At 44.4% G+C, this 18,191-nt stretch overlaps 1 protein-coding gene across 4 annotated transcripts in view; it reads left to right on the top strand.

Moving 5' to 3' along the window:
- The window catches only part of ACBD5 (acyl-CoA binding domain containing 5), a 308,366-nt gene that overhangs the window by 9,543 nt on the left and 280,632 nt on the right, over positions 1–18,191 (top strand). The gene's annotated exons all lie outside the window — the stretch shown is intronic.

Below are 18,191 nucleotides of genomic sequence, written 5' to 3'. Positions count from 1 at the left end.
CTCAAGAGCTGTATTTTCTTGGTTGAATTCTTGGTACAAATCTGCCTTCCCACCACCCTCCAGAATATAAAACCTCTAAAAGAAAGAAAAATATTTTATTTAAGTTTGTCAGGATAGTTTGAAATAGTGAGGTTTTTTCCTAGACCTGATTTTAAAACCAGCATCGGCATTGTCCGTATGGCTGGCTATAGTTTATAATTGCATGCAGAAATGCGATTTGCATGTGTTAGCACATTAGAACCAGATTGTTAGTTCTTACCAAATTACTCATTCAGAGGCCACTCGTGGCCCCGCAGCTAGGACAGCATCTTTGGGGGTAAGGGGTAATTAATTTGCATGATATTTCCTTTTGTAATAGTATAGTTAAGATGAACACCCAATGGCACTTATAATGTTTGTATTTGTAAAGTGAAAACCTATTTATGAAGCTTCACTTACACAAGACAGACTCAGGCCAGGTTGGAAAAGCAACCGTGCAAGGGTTCCGACAAAGCCTCTCTCTGTCTTTGTCTGTCTGTCTGTCTCTCTCTCTATGCCTGTCTCTCTCTCTCTCACTCTGTCTCTCTATCTCTATCTCTCCCCTCCACCCCCACCTCCCGCCGAGCAGATGGGCATACTCTATCATGCATACAGAAAAGGTACAGCATGGTAACACAAGTTTTTATGTAAACACTGCGCAATAATGACATAGAAGCAATAGTGCATTTCTCTTCATTTATACATAGCTTGTGCAGAAGCACTGTAAACTCCCTTAAATACACTGATGAATAAGGGCATATACAGGATCAATGCCCATATTCTCACACAGCACTCAGGGGCACCACCCGACCCCTGCCACCACCACGACGACTTAAGAGGACGGCAACCCATCCGTGCCATGATCACACTCATTCTGAATGCCTTCAAGTCCCCTGCAACCTTCCCAAATGATTGGAAACAACTGTCCTATTGTTGCTGAAGAAACCCTTTGCGGAGGCTTCAGTGCTCGCCAACTACAGATCAATCTCCCTGCTATCATTCCCGGCCAAAGTCTTGCAGAAAATCATCAACAGACACCTCACTGAAAACCTCAAATGACCACCAATTCCTCAACACCACTCAGTCTGGTTTCAGACCCCACCACAGCACCCAATCTGTCCTCATCGCTGCCACGGATGACATCCACATGGCTCTGATCAGAGGAGATACAGTACAGCAGCCTCCTGGAACATTCTGCAGCATTTGATAGACTCCCATTCTATCCTCATCCAATGCCTACACAATAGTGGTATCCAAAGACATGCACTCCAATGGATATGCTCCTTCCTGACAGGAAGGACCTTGTCAATCTGCCTGGTACTGTACACCTTGGACGCCAAAGATCTCCTCTGCAGAGTTTCGCAAGCTCAATCCGCCTCCACATATACTTGATCCCTCTATCCAGCATCATCTGCTCTCACAATATCAATGTCCTCTCCTACGCCAATGCAGCTACCGTTGTACACCCACACAGCCATCATGCACCTGAGCAGCCATAGTTGTATGCTCGCACAGCCATCACCGTATGCCCGCACAGCCATGGCTGTATGCGCCTGCTGCCATGCCCTTATGTGCATGCAGCCACAACTGTATGGGCATGCATGCAGCCACCATTGTACACCCACACTGCCACTGTTGTGCACACACATGCACACAATCAATCTCAAAGCCAAGCACCTGCCATCAGAAGCCCAGCCATCCACCATCAAATGACAAAATAACCACAATCGCACAGCCAATTAGTCAGTACTCTACTCATGCTTGACCAGGCTAAATTCACAAACACAGCCATTTTAGATGCCCATACCGTCACCATCATTTGCCAACACACTCGCCATGATATAACTACACAAATACGATCACACATCCTTATCAGACAGCCAGCATCACTTGTTTACTAAGCCACCCTCATGCAAAAACAGTTGTACCATCACACGCCCAGTTATCTATTGTCATAAAGCAATAGCTAAAGTCTAAACACTAAAATAATGACCTCTCCTAATAAACTAAAAGGATTTAAGTTTGACTAATACGGCAATAGCAAATAAGCCACAAAACCTAAAGAGACATGAAATTCGAAGGTTAAGGTATTACTTTCACTTAATCTCTCTCCCAACCCTATCACCCTATCCTTAATCCCACACTGGCTATAAGTTCTGAATGATGTAAATGAGATGTGATTTAAAGACTTTCTATGTTTAGGAATGTGTAAAAGGTTATTTGTGCCATAAACTAACTTTATTTGGGCTGATCACAGTTAGCAATCTATTTTTTATGGAATTATATTTTTGTTAAAGTTTGTAACATTGAAGAAATTATTAGAGTTTGTGTTATGCGTATTAAGTAATTAGGATGATGGGGTGTTACTTGTTGTAATATATTTCATACATGTGAGTGTATGATAGTAATTATTGGGTTTGTATCTTGTTTTCACACAATTTCTCGTTTTTAACTTGATTTTCTTGCATATAGAATAGAAACATTATTTTTTTAATATGAGAAATTCTATGTTGCCTATAACGAATTTTGAGCATGGAAAATGTCTGATGCATTTCTTTTTTTTTTTTTGGTGTAAGATTTTTATTGACAGTTGCCATCAAAATAACATCAGTACATCTGGTCAGTCGTATACTTCACATGATAATGCAATGGTTCGTACTGTCAAACAGCTATTCAGCCGACAACCCTCCGGTCCGGCAGCGATTGTTCGAAATGATGTGAAATGCAATCAGGATACAATAAATGAATTTATGAAATCTTACTTTTTCTTACCATTTTGTTTTGTTTTTATGTAAAAAATTGAACAGAACAAAACTCGATGGCTCATCCGTGATATATAGTCACAAAATAGGAAATAATGTCAGTGAAGCGTGCCGATCCCAATTTCCCAGGTAGATACCCCTCCCCCCTCAAGCACCGAACAAAGCCTAAATCCCTGTTGGAAAATAAACATTCCCAGTCCATCCCCAGAATTCCCCCTCGATTCAATCGACCAGTTCCTCCTCATCCTCCGAGTCGTTGTCTTCGTCCTCCGGCAGCGGTTCACATATGTCTCCCCTGTATCTATTCCATGCCTCCCACACCTTGTTCCATTTCTTTGGGTTAGCTCTCATTTTATACACAGTTCGTTCAGTTAACATCAATTTGTCCATAGTCCTGCACCATAACGCTAATGTGGGTACCTCCGTTACCCCCCACCTCTGCGCCGTGTCGCGCTTGGCCACCATTGTTCCGATAGTAACCCACTGCTGTTGTCTAAGATTAAGGTCAGTTCCCTCCCAAATATTCAGTAGGCATAGGCGTGGCTCCGGTGTTAGGGAAGTATCAAGAGCCTGGGAGATCGTTCTCATGACCTGTTGCCAATACCTCCTTATGAACGGGCAATCCCACAGTGTATGCAACAATGTTCCTTCCTCCCCACATCCCCGGAGACAGTACGGGGTTTCAGCCCTATGCATTTTATGGAGAGTAGTTCTCGTGTAATACACTCTATGTAGTATTTTTAGTTGTATGAGCCTAAACCGGGCCGATACCCCCGCCTCCCTTGGTGACGCCATAGCAGCATTCCAGTCCGTCTCGTCCATAGCTCCTAACTCAGTTTCCCATGTCTCTCGTAAACGCTGCAAGGGGTCCGGGAGGTTGTTCAATAGTTTGCGGTATGTAAGTGAAGTGGCACGTGTTTGCATAAAGTCTGTAAGAAGCCGGTCTTCTAGGGGTGATGATTCTGGGACGGTGGACCCCGGTTCTAGTACTGCCAGCAAAGCGTGCCTTATCTGGATGTACCTATAGGTTTCAGTGGGGCCCAATGCGTATTGTTGTTGCAGTTGTGAAAAAGGAAGTACCCCTGTGGACGTCCAAAGATCTCCCACCGTTGAAATGCCTATATTATCCCATTGGGTAAACCCCTTGCTGGACCTAAGGCAGCCCAACTTTTTAGTGTCCCAAAGTGAAGTCAGCTTTGTAATGACCCCCTTCCACTTTAATCGTGTGAGCGCCCTGTACCATAAAGTAACTGTGTGCCTGGTTGGGCCAATCAGTCCCTTAAGGAGACTCGGGTTGTTCAACGGGGCCAACAAACTATGCGTTCCCAGTTGGGCCCTATCAGCCAAATATGCTGGGTCAGCTTGTGGTGCGTGGATCCATTGATTAATTACTTTAAGTTGGGATGCCCAATAATAAAGTTGTATATTCGGTAGTGCTATTCCCCCATCATACCATCCGCGGTTAAGTTTAACGTGGGCAATTCTCGGTGGATGTTCACCCCACAACAGGGTAGTCACCACTGCGGTGACTTTACGAAAGTAGGAGGGCGGAATCACACCTGGGGTGTTTTCCAGAGCATATAGGAGGCGCGGTAGTGCCATCATTTTAAATAAGGCAGCGCGCCCCAGTAGCGTGAGAGGCAGGGCCGTCCAGTGTCGGACATCTGCTTTCAGGCGAAGGAGTGGGGGCGCCAGGTTCCGTTCATAGAACACGTTCGTGTCACCGGTGACATGTATGCCCAAGTATTTAAAGGAGACATCAGTCAACACTAGAGGACACTGCTCAGACCCCCCAGGATATAGCGGCATGGATTGGCAAATTTAGCGGCACAAAAATGGAAATTTAGCGGCATTTAGCGGCATTTTATTTTGGGTTTTTTGCAACACCAAACACAGATATCTTACTGTTTGAGTTATTTGACAACATGGAGCTATGTACATTTTGTTTATTTACAATTCAGGCCATTTGTTTTAGGTAAAAGGCATATATAATAGTGCATTCATCTGTGGTCAACCCTGTGACAAAAAGCATAAACAAAACGATGTACGGCCCCCCGGGGCCCGCAGGCCCCCACAGGTTTCAGACTAGGCATGCTGGAGGCAGAGACAGGTCTCTGAGCGAGTGGGACGGGTATGCTCAGACGTGAGTTCCGTGCTCTCCATGCCACTGGAATCAAGCTATCCAGGCTGATGAGGGCTGAAAGCCCGAAACCTGTCCTTGGATGCTTGTTTCCAGTCCAGGGAGGACTTGGCTTGGCAGTTAGGGCTGGACTGTACCCATGGGGCACAGGGTCAAGACTGATTTGCATATGGCTGGGTTCAAACTGGAATGGCATGTGAGCAAAAAAAATAACAATGGATTTTGGCCCAGATCTCTGAACTGGGGTTTATGTATACTGTAGAGACTTACGGGCTGCTCCCCTCGAGCTGCCCGTTTATTCTATTTTGTCATGAATAAATGCCTACATTTTTTAGGTACCCATTTTTTTTTAATAATGGAATGACATACATCACAATGTTTTATACTTTGAGTTCTACAGAAATGTGTGCTAAATTTGCTTAAGACCGTCACTTCACCAGCACACACACTGGCCTGGGAAACATCATTGAACAAGAGGTTGGCGGAGTACAGGAATGGACCCTGAAGCACAAGGCTGCCAGCCTTGTTAAGAAGACTGCATCACTCTTTTGTAGGAAGGCATAACTCGCCCAGGGTCACCTTCAGGAGTCCCAGCCTGTCCCTTTTTGGAGGGCGACAGCAGGGGGCAGCCTACACATGTATGTTACCGCCGGCTCAGCTTGAATTCGCTAGTATTAATTTATTTGAGGTTTTTACAGAGGGCTGCAAGTTGCACTTCGGTTAATTCACAGCACTGCGCATTGGGTAGAATTGTAGCTTTGTGCACAGAAGAGGTGACAAAATGACTAAAGAAACCGTGCTGGTATTATTCAGTAGCGAGCAGCCCTTGTTCTGTACAGATGCTGAAGCGAATATTCACTATAAGGACACTGGGACCCACACGCCCATTATGAAAGCAAAACTATCATTCTTGGCAGTTCAACAACACGATGCAAGCTCATTTCACTCGAGAAAGAGTAAAGTGGGGAAAACCTCGATTTAGCGCTTGACTACGTAATCAAAAGTCACGTTCCCATTTAATCACCAACTGAGGTCGTGGGAATTAATTTCACTCCCACCTCCTTAAGGTAGACCCAATACAGACCATCTTTTGAATGTAATCATGCCGCACTGGCTGCTGTTCCTGCACTCATGTGCACAGGATGAGCAACAAAGGCCTGCAGGTGGAACATAATGTTTGGCAAAGAAAGTTGTTAAATATGTGGGTGTGATACACATATTGCAGCACAAGGGCAGAAGCCTGGATGTTTCACCCGCGGCCTTTAAACACGCAGCCCTGTCCGGGGCCGGCCGGCCACATCTCCACTGCCCCCCTCCCACCCGGGCAGCGCTCTCCCCTATGTGTGCGGCGGGCCCCCACCAGCCTGAAGGACGGACGTACCTGTGCTCTGTTCACCGGCCGGCTTTCCTCCTGCTCCGAGCCCTTGTCTCTGGGGAAGAGTCTTCGTGTGTGTCGCTGCCGCTTCCTGCTCTCTCCCCCTCTTGCTGGTGTGGTGCTGGTCTTCTCCCTCGCTCGGCCGCCGTCCTCGACCTCCTGGCTCCTTCTCTTCTCTCGCCGCAAATCAATCCTGGGGGGGAATGAAAGCGGAAACGGGCGGAAAGACAGCGAACGGGCGGAAACGGCAAATTTCGCGGGCCTTTTGCCAAATATCGCGGCATTACCCGAGATCGGCCGATTTCGCGATTTTTTTTGCAAATCGCGAAATCGCGATAAGCTGGAGGGTCTGACTGCTCAGGAAGGATTGGTATAGGGCCTTTCAGGACGTAAAGGACCGATTTTGACCAGTTAATGGTATATCCGGAGGTCGAGCCATGTTTCTCACAAAGTGCCAATAATATCGGGACACTCGACTCAGGGTCAGATAAGTAGACCAGCATATCATCAGCATACAGGGATACTCTGTCTTCCCAGGCATCACCCCACTTAATACCTTTCAGCAGCGGTGTGCTCCTAATAACAATAGCGAGCGGTTCGAGGACTAGCGCGAACAATAGCGGGGACAAGGGGCAGCCCTGACGTGTCCCACGCGCCAGAGGAATCGCTCGAGAGATGTGGCCATTGGCCGCCACATGGGCAACCGGGTCAGTGTAGAGGAGTCTAATCCAGGATAAAAATTTAGGTCCAAAGCCCATCCGGGTCAGAACTGCAAACAGGTATTGCCACTCCACCATATCGAAAGCCATTCTGGCGTCCAATGACAGAATGGCCGCCGGCCCCTCCAGCAAATGTGCTCGAGCCAATGCTCCATGCACTCTGCGGAGATTTAGTGCAGTGCTCCTATGTGGCATGAAGCCTGACTGGTCCGGGTGGATCAGTTGTGATAGGTGCGGGGTCAGTCTATTCGCAATCAGTTTCGCCAAAATCTTCGCCTCTGCATTGAGGAGCGAGATAGGGCGATACGACGTGCAATCCGCGGGAGGCTTGCCCGGTTTCGGGATGGCCACTATAGTCGCTAAACGCTGGTCCAAAGGCAGTGTCCCGGTTTCTCGGCAGTCCTCGAACATAGCCAACAACGGTAGGCCCAAGGTATCTGTCATTGCTTGGAACCATTCGATCGGTATTCCGTTAGGGCCCAACGCTTTACCTGTACGTAGTGCGCCTATCGCCACACGGAGCTCCTCCACCGTGAGGTCCGCTTCCAGTTCAGACACTGCCTCTGGCGACAACGTCTCTACTTCTACATCTTGGAGTGCTAGCTCTGCCGCCTCTGCCGTGACTACCACCCTCGGGGTATAGACTGCCCGAAAGTGGTCCGCTAAGAGGTCAACAATTTTGGAGGGGCGTGTGTGGCACGTCCCTTCCGGGTCCTGCAATTGTAAAATGTGCCTACTGCCGTCTTTTTTCCTGTCCAGCCAGGCCAACAGTTTGTTGGCCTTATCGCCTATATCGTAAACCCTATGTGCTGTTGCCTCTATATTCTCTAACGTCCGTCGTTTAAGAAGGTCGTCATGCCGCTGTTGGCAGAGGTGTAGTGTGTGTCGAGTGTCCTCCGACGGTACTGCCATATGGGCCGCATTCGCCTGTTCCAACTTCAGTTCTAACTCTAGTAGTTCCTGTTTCTGCTTGCGTTTATGGCCGGTAATGGCCGCGATCGCCTGTCCTCGCAACACCGTCCTGTACGCTTCCCACAGTGTCGTCGGGGAAGATACCGTGCCGGTGTTTTCTTGGAAATAATGCTTAGTAGTTGTTTTCAGGGTTTTTCGAACCGGAGGGAGTTTAAGATAACCAGGGTAGATGGGATAGATTCGCTTGCGCGCCGTTGCTGTGCAGGACAATGTGGCGGTCAGGGGGGAATGATCCGATATACCCCGGGGCCTAATCTGCACGTCGTTAATCGTGAGTCTGCCACCCCCCAGTGTAAGGAAGTAGTCAATACGGGATAGGCAGTCGTGAGTGGCTGAGTAGTAAGAATAATGTCGATCTGTGGGGTGGAGCTGCCTCCATATATCGACCAGTCCCTGTGCTTCCAAAAAGTCCCCGAATTTTGTTGGGCCTGTGGTGAGTGTGCGAACCGGGAATCTATCCTGTTCAGTATTGGCCAGTGCATTGAAGTCTCCGCCCACCAACAGGTCCCCATCCGGGAGTTCTAGAAGAAATTTGCCCAGGTCCGGAAGTGCCGATGAATGTAGCGCTGGCGGGATGTAGACAGACACCACATTAATGGGCACACCTTCCCATTGCCCACATACTGCCGCAAAGCGGCCATGTTTGTCCGTTTTGGTAGACTGTTGTATGAAGCGAGATGTCTTTCTCACCCAAATACGCATCCCTCGGGACCCTGAAGTGAAATCCGAGTGTGCAACCATGTGGTAACCTCGTCTGTCTAAAGCTCTGGTAGCTGCACCCACTAAGTGTGTCTCCTGAAGCAGGGCGATATCGCAGTTTAATCTCCTGATACACTGAAGAACCAGTCCCCTCTTCACTTTGTCCCCCAACCCCCGGACATTCCATGACAGTATTAGTAGCGGCGACACAGGCCCTATCTCAGTATCGGTTGTTGTGTTATTTGGTCGTGGTTGGTCCCCCATCGTGTGGACGTGTATGTAAATTGGGATTCCATGGGATAGGACGGAACTGTGGTCCATGGAGGTCTCCCCCTCCATGTGTATCTATTCGCATGTTGGAGTCTTTGTAGTGCTAGAAGATCAGTAGTGGTACACCCGGTGTATGAAATGCGGCCATGTGTGACAATGAGAAACATCCAGATGATCAATAGAGCCAAACAACACAAACTAACAAACCATCAAAACCCCCCCATTCCCCGAACTCCCACCCGCCCTGCTTCCCTGCTACACGGACTCAAAACTGCCCGCCACCCCAATTTAGCAGAGTGCTTAGACCCACCCCAAGAAAAACACACAGTTACTTGCTCGTTGGGGGTGAGGAGTACTCCGGAATTAGCGACCCCTCATACCCTCTGCAGAGGCCCTCGGCCCAGTGTCCATGGCGGTTCCGGCCACAGTCCCAAACAAGAATGTCTCATACCTGTCGAGTGTTCATATGTCTACCTCCTGGTTTGCATCGACATTGTCTCTGACTGGTGAGCTTCTGCCACTGTTCATAGCAGCGTCTCCAGCGTCGTCCCGGTCGTTCGAATGTTGGCCATTTTTAGTCCGTCCAGGGCGGCGAGATTGGGAGGCAGGATGCCAGCCGTCCAGCCAGTCTCGTGCAGTCTCCGGGTTGTCGAAAAACCAGGTCCTGTTCTCCGCCACCACCCGGAGCTTGGCCGGAAAGATCATAGAATATGGAAGTTCTCGTCTCCTGAGTTCCTTTTTAACGTCCAGGAAAGTTTTCCGCCGCCTGGCCACCTCCGCCGTGTAGTCCGGGAAGAACGCCACTGTAGAGTTCAGAATTTTCACAGGTGGTGAGACCCGTGCCGCTTGAAGGATGACGTCCCGGTCGCGGTAATTAAACAGCCTTGCTAGGATCGGTCTGGGCGAAGCCCGTGGTATAGGCTGACCACCCGGGACTCTGTGTGCCCTCTCGACTGAAAAGAAGGCCGACAGTCCTTTAGGTTGAAGGTGTGTTTTAATGAGGTCTTCCACGTACAGATCCATCGCTCTTGTGCCTTCAGACTCCGGAACACCAAGAATACGTACATTATTTCGTCTGGATCGTCCTTCTTGGTCGTCCAGCTTGTCTTTTAGGATTTTGTTCTCCGCCATTACCGCCTCCATGGCTGTCTGTAGTTCCGATACATCCTCAACCAGCGATTTCGTAACCAATTCCAAGGAACCTACTTTCTCGGCCCTTTTGTGAAGATCCACTCGGATGAGGGTGATTTCGGTGAGATGGAACCCACCGTCGTCTGGACCTGCGTGAGAGCCTTCATAACATCATCCAGCGTTGCCTTCTTTGTCCCCACAGGTCCACCTGTTTTCGTGGAGGAATGCCTTCTATCCGCCGGAGGGGTAGCGGTTTTGTCGTTAGTGTATCGTTCGATACGCGTCTGAGTCGTACCACCTTTAACACCCTTCCCAGCCATAGTGCGGTCGCGGAAATTATACAGTTCTTCGGAGCGAGGGAGCACCAGGAGCATTCGCCGCTACAACGCGGCCCACAGTCTGGTCCAAAGAGAAGCAGCAATGGAGGGAAAAACGCCCCGATTGTCGTGACGGAGCAGACGGGCTGCGTCTTTCCGGCAGAATATTATTTCCTCGGTATTCCAGAGGATCCTCGGGCACCTCCTTCTACGAACCACTTTCAAGTATGGCATACGTTTCGTCCCAAGGCAGAGACCTTGCTCGCTGGTCGTCGCGCGGGGTGTTTCTCCAGTACCGATCACTTCCGGTCTGGGGCAGCCGAACAGACCGCACTTCCGGTCGGCTTCACTCGCCACTGGACTCCCCGGAGGTAGGCCTGCGTGTCGATCGATTCAGCACTCGACGATAACTCCGTCATCCGGCCTCCGATTTCCGTCCGGGTACTTGCTGCCAGTTCCGCCCGGTCTCGGGCGTTTGGTGCCTCCGTCTGAGGTGAGATTTAGCCACGGATTAATGTACAGATAGTTGGAGAGGCCGCTTCCCTGCCGGAGCTAGTCCTCTATGCTGCCGCCATGTTCGGCCGCTAGCCACGCCCCCCGTCTGATGCATTTCTGTTGGATTTTTTAAATGTTTTCATATACTTTTTATGTTGTAATGCATGATAATGAGTTTTTATTATTCTGCTCTGTTTTACGTTAGTGATGTTGATCACTTTCATACCATTTATGTGCAGTTATTCTACATGCAATTGATCAAGTTGGACTATTGGTGGTATGTTATTTTGTTAAGGTAGGGAATTTGGAGAAGTCAATATTTTAAGTTTTTACTTTGACGTATATTTAGGTATTGTGGTACAGACTCTAAAACTATCAATATATTAGTAAACCTTAACTCCTTTTCAATTTTTGGCACTATACATACATTTAGAAAAATGATTTTGTTGAAGAACTAAATGTTACAAAGATTTAAATAAATCAAAATGGTGTCAGTAGCACCCCAATATATACATAATATTTATTGGGATACATTTTATTAATTAATGTTTAAAAAAAGTAAATTTAAAATATAGTAAAAGTTGGGGTTAAGGACTACAAATAAAGCATTTTTAAATGTAAAGATAAGGAATTAAAAGATAAAAAGTGCAGTTAAACGTTGCATATACACAAATAATGCCTGATGTCTCGAGGTCCGTGGGGGATTCATGATTACCTGTAAAGATTAAGGAATGTAAAGAATTCAGAATATTAATTTTGAAACACATTTCTTTGTGTACTAATTGAAACTTTAATAAAATGTTTTTCAAAAAAATATCGTCAAACATTCAAAGTATAGTGTTACGTTAATACAAAATGCAAAAATAATTTAAACACACTGTAATAGTGTTACTACATGAAAATTAATAAGTTATATTTACTAGGCTATTAGTTGATTTTAATGTATTTACAACTATGATTCAATAATAAAATAGTCTTTTTTTAAATACAAAAGAGGTATACTTAAAAAGATGATTTAAGCTTTTAAAGTTAGGGGTATGGTCAATGTAGTGGCACTTGAAGTATTGATAAAAATGATGTGAAACATACCTGGGCTATTTAGTGAAAGGAGATGTAGTGGCAGGATGATGTAATTGTAGGTTGTGGGATATCCTACAACCCCAAATCTGGGGTCCTTTGCAGTCTTTGTAATTGGGATAGATATGAAAGATGCCTGTCATGAGATTTACTAATAAACTGGTGAGTGCAGGAGTCTACTGAAATCTCTGTGTGTTGCACAACATGATGAATTTCCTATTTGATGACCTATGTGTTGTCCATCTCTAACATATCAGCCTTCACATATATGATCGTCTTCAAAACCTGTTTCCCTGAAGGATACTGGAGCCCTCTAATTCATTCCCTTTGTTCCAAATGTTTGTTTTCTTTGCCTGCGTGATATTCTCACACACACCGGATTTCCTGTGTTGTGTGTTGTAGGCTGTTCCCTTGGCAACAAGAGGAAAACAAGCTTCTAGTCTGAGGCAAATGCGCATCACCCGTAAAGCAATTCATAACGGCTGCACTGTGGACACTGGGCAAAGAGGTCTATGAAATCTGGCCAGTAGCTGCAACAAGACACTTTAGCAGGATTGGAGAAGCCCTCAAACCTTTAAATAAGGCAGAACTTCTGGTGGCTCTTGTAACCCGCCTAAATCACCATAGTATTAATTGTAGTACTGGATCCTTCAGCCAGTCCTTGATTCATCTTTATCTAGTCAACACTGAGGAAGCCTACTAACCTGTGTTGGAGAGAAAAATTCAGGACTCAAGTATAATGTATGCTGGATTGCTACCCTCCCTTGCAACTGGATCCAAGTTTAGGAAAGTCTGCAGAGTCGCACAGTGGCTGTGACTTGAGAAGAGAAGGAAGAACTTATTTGTCTTTTGAGGAGCTAGATTTTACCTAATCTTCACAAACCCTAATGGCTTACTTAAACTTTAGTGAGATAATAGCTTAACCTCTACAGCTTCATGATCACAGGTACTTCCTCCCTCCCTGGGGTTATAGTGTCCAGACGTTTCTTAGACTTCTGCTCGAATGATCGATAAATAGGTTTTGCGGCAGCACTCTAGTATGCGAGCAGATTCTAGAGCCTAATTCCCCTTATTTCTATGTCTGGTCGTCCATAAAATATGCTTTGCTTTCACTCCTACACTGGGAAATATGAAGATTAGGCTTCTATTTGGAGGACAATCTTGTAGGCTCTGCAGTGAACCAAGATCCTACCCACATCTTGATATCCATTCACCTAGTTAGTAGTGCTTAGTAGTGACTCACTGTTTATACCCCACTTCTTGCCCACAAAGTTGGTTAATTCAGTAATTCCTTTTCGACCTTTGCACTTCACTAGGGAAGCGTCCCCATAAGTAGCTCCTGCAAGCTGCAGTCCTCTTGCCCAAGACCCATAGACAGTATTGATCCTTAACAATATGAAAGTGATCCAGCGGGCCAAAGGAAATTCAGTCTCATATGAACAACTCTACACCATGATACTCACCATAATTCATAAATCTAACATTAGGCCCTTAATTGACTGAGACATGAATTGACCAACTGAATCATATGACCTCATTATTCAGAAACACTTTATATACATTTAATTAAGTCAGAATCATAGGCAATGGATTAACTAATGGTAACTCAAGGAAACGAACAAGTCCAGCTTGTCATTTCAAAATCTATTTTATTAACTTTATTATAAAGCAAAATGCATTTTCAAGCTCAAATTCTTTTATTAGCAATTTTATTAAGCAGAATTATTTACTAGAAAGGCACATTCGACTGTCAGCTCAAATCAAAATCAGCATGAGAGGTGCTCAAACTTTAGGAAATGTTTCCCTAAAACCTATTTCCCTAACTTAACTAAAGAAAACCTAAAGGGAAAAAGTAAAGTTCGATGGATCTTACGTGAGTCAAAAGTCCGACAGCATCTCTGGAGCACAGGAACGAGCCAACAGTGCTCTTACCAAGGGGGCAATTTTTATACCTTTTTCCTATCTAAAACTAACTAAAAGAATACAAATATCCGAGCGACACGAAGCACGATTGGTCGAGAAATGTCACTCGATGAAGTCATTTGCCTTTCACATAGCAAAAATCACGTTTCCCCAAGAGTGGCATTGTTCATTGATTATGTGTGTCACAGGCTCTTCCGAGGCTCGCAACATTAGCAAAATCATCCGTTGCTTCCTTTCCGCCGCTACACATCCTGTCCTTGGCAATGAAAGTTTTATCAATGTTCATTTCAATGCTCCACACGGCCTTGCTTTTACGAGCGTCTTTCAAAGAATTATTGAAGAAGATATTTTCCTTTTCATATGCTGCTGTGCAAGGCCCAACTTTGACAGGACTTCAGACATCCATTTTAGAAATAGGCCACAGGCCTCTTTTAGCATGACTCTAGTATGCAAGGAAACACAAGACAACAATTAATTAAATAAATGATAATTATTATGTTACCCACCCCCTTTGTTAATGTTAACTCATTAGTCTATGTTACCTAGCTTTGCATACAAAAGACAAACATAGCACAGTCACATAAAAAGACACGACATAAACAAAAGCACATTTAAAAGAATGCACATGCTATTATTTGAAACAGCCGCAATTAATGTTTGACAAAACGAAAGACAAGGTAAATATATTATTTAAAACAAAATGACAAACACAACAAGAGCACATATAATTAAACCCAAATGTTTATGTAGGTGCACATTATTCTAGGTTGAATTAGTACAAAAACATGCAACACTCATTAGTGAATTAAAAATTATGGGAGTTTTAAATCAGCGTACTTAATTCTAAACTTATTTCTAAAGTCCGCTTCATCAACTCCCTCATCTGGGGATTTATAAATCACCAAACAAAACCCAAAAATGTACTCTAAAATTTTACTTTTAGTAATGTCATATAATGATCTTTCTCTGTGTGTTAGTAAATCTAAACTCCTGTTTCATCAGTCTGCCTGGAACTCTCATATTGAGCCCTGCGAAATTCATCCATTTCTATTTCCTTCTCCTGAGCCTTTCTGAATTTATAAATTTGTTTCTTTTCCCTCACATGCTTCTTTCTCTTGTGAATCATGCAACTGATTTTTAACAAAAGTGTCACTATAACAATGATTATTACAGGATAAAGTACTTTGCCAATGATTGAACTGCCAATTTCAGCAAACCATTCTCTAATTGCCCCAAATCTTTTAGCCAAACGTTCTGAAAAATTGTCACTTTCCATAGGTTCTATTTCTGAGTGAACTTCAGTGATATTCTTGATCAACAATTCTATGTTCTGACTTTTGTCTGGGATATATGTGCAGCAGTGCTGAACATGCAAAATCCCAGAGACTCCTCCCTCTTTTGCTAGGAGAATGTCTAACGCAAGCCGGTTCTGCATAACCATGCTTCTGGTGGCAATGAGCTCAGTGTTAACCAACTGGAAACCGCTTGCAGTATCAGTGGACAACCTGTCAACAATTGTGGAAACCTTTCTGATTTTAACTGCATTCAGGGTAATTCCTACCATAGGAATTATTGCGCCAAAAATATCTCCCATGATCTCAGAAAAACTTTCTATTTTATATCTATTCAGGTGTTTGCCAATTTCAAATGAACCTTCCCCATTTCTGTCAACATGGAAAATTTTAGGAAAGACAAGACCAAGGTAACATGTACCGTACCAATGGTCAGGGAGACTGAAATATGCTTTGTTCCCACAGACAAAATAGATTCCTGGGAAAATTGGGTCTTTACCACCTTTAAATCCCCAACCCCCTACAATTCGATAAGTGTCCTCACATTGGCTAGCACCGACAAAATAATTGTCATAAAGCGTGTTATCTCTTCTAATGCAGGACTTTCCACTAACTGGATCATCTATGTGAATAGCAGCATATCTATTTTCATTAAGTTTTTCGTCCTCAAGCTGCCAAAACCTAGATTTAGTCTGTTTCAGCATCTCATTCCTTTTGTAAATCGCCCTCCTCTCCTCAACCTGATCAAGGAAAGATCTTTCTTCATTTCTCATTTTACAAGTTAAATTATTCTTGTAAGCATACTCGTAAGTGAGTTCATTAGTTACCAGGAAGAATTCCCTCATCTGTTTAGCAGGCCTAACTTTGTTAAGACTATGCACAACCTTTAAGTTAGCAAAAATCCCATCGAAGTCTGAGTAATAGTACTCCAGTCGTCCTGGTTGATAAACCAAGCTTAATATAACACTGCATGTTATTCCATAAGTAAGGGGAAGCATATTATACTTGACCCCTTCAGAAACTGAAGTAGGAAGCTTAACGCACACATAACAATCTTGAACATCCATGACTCTAACGTACTCCAATAAGAGTCTTGAAAAAGAATTAGTAGAAAAATCTCCAACAGATCTGTCCTGATGGATCTCTCGTTTATGCTCAATAACCCTGTTAGTTTTGCCTGCAACATCATGAACAGCTTGTTTAGATTCAGCTTTGCTTGTCAAGTTCACCTTGTAATCCTCTTTGTCTATGCCAAGAGGAAAGATGACTGCCAAAATTAACCAAACTAGAATGATTAGAATCACACAAATGGAAGACATTTTACAACATCTTCTAAGAATTGCACACCTTGAATTGTCAGTATTAGGCATTTTTACTCAGCTCTACTAAAAACAAAATTAAAAATTAGTATCTAATTAATTAAAATAACACCCTCCCCTTTGTAATTTTTTTTTTTTAGTAACCCTCTAACAGCTTTTCTTCGACCTTGCGTCCATAAAGTGTATCCAGCTAACACAATTTCTTCGACCTTGTGTCACCTAACACAATTTCTTCAGCCTTATGCCAAAAGCAAACCTCAAAGCTAAACTCAAAGCTAAACCTAATCGTTGTCACTATTTTCTTCCAAATCCTCCTGGCTGCTACTGCTAACCTCAACTACTGGTGGAATTAATATATAGGCCCACTCTGGAGACTTATACTTCTGATTTGACCTCAATGGTCTCTTGCTTTTTCTAGTAATTACTTCAATCTTCTTTCCAACTTGCTCTTTTTTGTCTGAATAACTCTTCTGACTTGATATCTCATTAACCTGTTCTTTCGATCTGTTCACCAATTTGAATTTCAAGTCTTCTTTTGGCCAGATATCACCTTTTCTCAAGAGTTTCTTCTTAGGGTCAATTTCATTACATTCAGCTTTCCAAGCTCTTTTTCTGAATTTTCTTATTTCAGACTCTTCATCACTGTCATCCGAGTCAGTTTCAGAGATTTCAATACTGTATCTAGGAATTTCTTTACTCGGCAGCTTCACTCCGTTGGGAACAACATATCTGTAGCTGGTACTTGGCAATTCGTCCTTTTCTTCGGAATTACTTCCAACTTCCCAGTTCTAGATTTCCCGTTCCTGCTTTCAATCTGCTTTTCAATACTCTCCTGATCTTGAATCTCTTCTGACACAGTTTCTTTTTCAGTTCTTTTTTCTAGAACATCTTCATCATTTTCTGAATCAACAACAATGATGTCTAAATCGTTTTCATTTGATGCTTGATCTGCTTCTGAATTCTCCAGATGTCGACTTCCCTGTCGATCTTCAGAATCTGTATCTTCAGGTTCTCCTTCTGAATCTGAATCAGCTGTAGTGTCGTCACTATCTTCATCAGGGTTATCAGGTGCTGGTGCACGAATGGTGTGGCTTGCATGCACCCACCTTTTCAACCCCTTACACTTTACTGCATTTGTTGTGACTAGTATCACCTGTCTTGCTTTTTGCCACCTGGGTACCAAACAGTTCCTCCTCCGATGAACCTTTGTCCTGACCCAGTCTCTTGGCAATAGATCATGAGCCTGCTCCTTTTCTTTTGAAATCACATCTGTTCCCACCTGATGGACTACAGAAGTTACGACATCAGAGAGCTGCTTACAGTAGTCTAAAATTGCACTATCATTTATTGCTAACAATTTTCCAACTGGAACAAAAGCCTGTCTCATAACCCTTCCCATGAGTATGTCATGAGGGCTAAGACCTGTTCTTTTATCTGGAGTGCTTCTCAAAGACATCAAAACAAGTGGAAGTGCATCAGTCCACTTTATTCCTGTAGCTTGACACATTTTTTAAATTCTGTTTTTAACAACTTGGCTGCTATGGCTTTTCACCTCCTGTGCTGATCCTGGATGATCCCCATTGTTCATGACGAGCTCAGCTCGTCATAAGCACAGCTCAACCGTGCCTCATGACGAGCAGAGCTAGTCATGAGCAGCGAAGGGGTTAATTGTGCCATTGATC

This window comes from Lissotriton vulgaris, chromosome 10 (genome assembly GCF_964263255.1).
Source record: "Lissotriton vulgaris chromosome 10, aLisVul1.2, whole genome shotgun sequence".
NCBI classification, from domain to species: domain Eukaryota; kingdom Metazoa; phylum Chordata; class Amphibia; order Caudata; family Salamandridae; genus Lissotriton; species Lissotriton vulgaris.
The sequence above is the reverse complement of the archived record's forward strand: the minus strand, read 5'-3'. Positions and strand labels throughout refer to the sequence as shown.